The sequence below is a fragment of the Adiantum capillus-veneris genome, chromosome 27 (assembly GCF_014529385.1).
Source record: "Adiantum capillus-veneris isolate H3 chromosome 27, ASM1452938v2, whole genome shotgun sequence".
Taxonomy (NCBI): Eukaryota; Viridiplantae; Streptophyta; class Polypodiopsida; order Polypodiales; family Pteridaceae; genus Adiantum; species Adiantum capillus-veneris.
In genome coordinates, this window is record NC_140957.1 from 125976849 (window position 1) to 125980485 (window position 3637).

At 44.8% G+C, this 3637-nt stretch overlaps 1 pseudogene across 1 annotated transcript; it reads right to left on the reverse strand.

Moving 5' to 3' along the window:
• Positions 1-344: 344 nt before the first annotated feature.
• On the reverse strand, positions 345-2925 carry LOC147422722 (protein MIZU-KUSSEI 1 pseudogene; annotated as a pseudogene). Its single transcript, XR_015186796.1, has 2 exons — positions 1109-2925; positions 345-641 (listed from the first exon to the last, which is right to left on the reverse strand). The product of XR_015186796.1 is annotated as a protein MIZU-KUSSEI 1 pseudogene (transcript).
• Positions 2926-3637: the final 712 nt, after the last annotated feature.

The window sequence follows — 3637 nt, forward strand, 5'->3', positions numbered from 1 at the left end:
ACCCCTTATCTGTGGGATCTTGTACTTGTTAAGTTTCTATTTCAATTTATTTCCACTTTCCTCCAAAATAAAAAGAAAAATGTGAGCTAGAAAACAAAGCAAAAAGCAGCCAATACACATTCAAAACAGGGATTTCCCCTCATATTGAACTTGCATGAGGTCATGTATTAACCTTGTACCCTATGTATGTAACAGGGAAGATAACCAATTAGAAGCAATCTCAACGTGCGCTAAGACACGTACGACTTACACAGTGATAGATAAAGACCCACAACCATAAGGAGATGTATAGCAGCAGCATAAATTCTTTAAAAACACAACCAACAGCTCTTGCTCAAATTGGAAGACTTTGAAAGATAGCACCTATGGGCTACATAGGGTGTTTAATGCTTGTTCTTAAAGAACGACTTGCAATGTAGAATGAGTAAATGACTTGAAAAACTTCAGTCTTTGCACAGGCTACACTTGCCTCAATTACTTTACAAAATATTTGCCTTGCTGAACCACAGGGTTGAATTGAAGATGTTAGCAGCGATGCAGCACAATAGGTTTCTGGCTAGCACACAACTCGCATGGCCCAAAGGCGTGTTGATAATTTCCCTTCCTATCGTTTTCCACATACCAAAGTTCCTACAGCAGATCTGTCATCACACAGACAAATGATTCTGTCACACTAGGAAATGGGACAGACAATCGCCAAGTTAAAACACTAAAAGTAAATTCCTTTTACTCAATCAGGGATCAGACAAGCCACATCGACATAGAAACAGCACATGTCATAAGTTGGAGGACCATAACCTCTGCACATTGAACTGATAGAAACCCAAAAACATGTTTCTGAGGCAATATTTATATGCAAACGTGTTGTTGCATGTGTAAGGGAAGCTACAGCTTACTTATCCAAGAATGAACAGAAAGTAAGCCATATGGAAGAAACAGCTGAAATCCGGGATTTCAAGGGATTACATACACACATCAAATACAAAGCCCGATCCACCACAGCTCCACTATGTTCCTTGTTTCGGATCACTCGTATACACAAGCAACTACATTTAACAAACTCATATCTAACAACCAACATAAGTCAATACTGTCAATGTGGCGAAACCTGTGATGCTGGTAGCAGCTGATACAAGAATCAATGGCCCAAGCAACCATGAATCGTCAACAATGATCCGCATGTGATTCATGTGCGATCTCCCCATGAACCATACAAGGGACAGATGTGTAACTGCCCATCATTGCACCTTCATCGTGCCAAGGTCTACCAAGAGAGGTTGCGCCGTTGTTGAGCATCCACTGACCCCATGTAATAAACCCAAGCAGAACACAAGATCAATCAGTACACCGCTACCTTAGAACAAAAGCTTCTGTCCAGGTCACAACTATTGCAGAGCTGCATAATGGCGAAACTGCAATGCTCTTTGATAATTTCTTTCCTCGACGTTGATCAGTTTTCTATCACTATACTTCAGCCACTGTATACGGCCAACGTTATGCACAACAATCAATTCAAATTCTGAGTAAGAAAATACTTAATTCAGGACCTCCCGTACCATCTGGGTTCATCATGTAGAAAGCCTCAGAATCTTTAGAACCCACAACCCTTTCAAATTTGGCTCTCATATACATCAGTTCACCATCAGGTCCTTCCTCATCGGTCTTAGGAAGCACACCGGCCCCCATGGAAATGGCTTGCACAAGAGTCAAAACCTGCAAATCTGTCTCTGAACAAGACCTTTTGATGGCATATCCAGTCTTTCTCCCATTGCAATACATCGTCCATACAGGCTCCAAGAAGAGCTTGCCTCGGTTCTGTGTCCTCTCACATTCAAGAGCGATCCTGACAAGACCTGAGGCCATCTCTTTCACGAGGCTATTTGTAGGGGTAGCAAGCTCCAGTAATAGGACAGGCTCAGCTCTTGGGTCTTCTTGCACAGCAAAGTATACATGGCCTTTTCGATACCCAAAAATTGTACCTGTAACTCTATTGCCAAGAGAGGGATGATCTGAGCGGCCTGCTGGTAGCGCAAGCCATGTCTTACATGCAATTGGCGGCATGGGGATGAAGTCTAGGAAAGACCTGAACATGGTGAAGACGCGACTTGCCTTGCGGCCATGACCTCTCTGTGCAGGTATAAGAGAGAGCGTGCTCACCAGAGAGGCCTCTGCACTCTCCAACTCACTTGCTTTCATCGCAAGAAGCTCTCTGCTGCTGCTTGATACACGATCAACTGAAGTATGTGGGGCCACCCGCAACCTGCGGCTATGGCTATGGCGACCCTTTTCGTTTAGCAGCATTTTTAGGGAGATGAAAGCCCAGAACCGTGATATGGCACAGCTTTGAGGACGCCTTTTGGAAGCTCTCAACTGCGTTGTTCGGACCTTGCAGGGGTCCGGCTGTGGTGCAGGGGCTCGCCCTCAATTGGACCAAATGTAAGGACAGTCAACTATCAGGAAGCCATTATGCTGCTTAAGAAGCCTCAAATGGTGCTTCTCTGTTGCTCTCACAGCCCTAACTGTCAGGTTCGGGCTAATCTGCAGCTACAACGAAGGGAGACTCTGAACTTAGTAGGTGCGCTCTTCTCACCGGAAACACTGAACAGACAGCTCAGCTTCAATTTGGAGAAGCGGAATTTACAGAAACCCTAGACAAGAAATGCGCGGCAAGCAAAGGCTCAACAGCATCAGAAAGGAGAAGACACGGACGGGCCAGAATGGGCAGGGAAGTGAAAACCCTATTATAGCAAGATGCACGGTCTCTACCAACGCGGAGGACCACAAGAGCTGCGCGATGGCGATCTCTGCGACCTCCAAGGAAAAAGGGACCCAAAGTGAAGGAAACAAGAATGCAGTGTCCAGCCTTCAGAACAAGAACATGGATGACAGAAAGACAAAAAAAAGGAAGATAAGCCAAGTGCTGGGGATGTGCGAACCCGAGAGCAATGCTCTTAAAGAGGAGAGGGACAGTGTAACTAATTCTCCTTTATCAGCTTGGTCCGGATAGCTACTTGCAAGTTGTAAGTTACAACTTACTTGTACACTATGATGGAGAAGAAGAGAACTTCAACCTCTTGGAAACAAACCCAACTTCTAAGAGACCTCATAGAACGTTCACTAGAGAGGGAGGGAGGGAGGGAGGGAGAGAACATAAGTTTTTTTCATTGTAGCAACAATCCCTTGAATATCTATTGCCTATCCAATCCTGCACTAGATGTGCTATCACCACCGAACTACTTATCCAGGCTTGGTGGCTTTTCCAAAATTCGAGTTTGAGCTCTATTTCTCAAGCTCAATAGTACAACTACATCATGTGTAACGTGGTGGTGGTGTTGGACCTTGGATAGCATAACTGCAACAAACACATCTTCGTTTGGTGGCAGTAGAGAATATGCGGGTCTCAAGTTCCAACTTGGCCTATTATGAAGCCATCATAGCAAAGAGTTAGGGGGTTGAAAGACCAAACCTAGATGTGTCTCGTCATCCACCACAATCACAAGCATAGAAGGCTCAATGCTTGCTTCACAAAGGGTTGAGCCCCACATGCCTATCATAGCAAAGCCACCATAGCAAAGATTTAGGGGGTTGAAAGACCAAACTATCTCATCACCCACCACAATCACAAGCATAGAAGGCT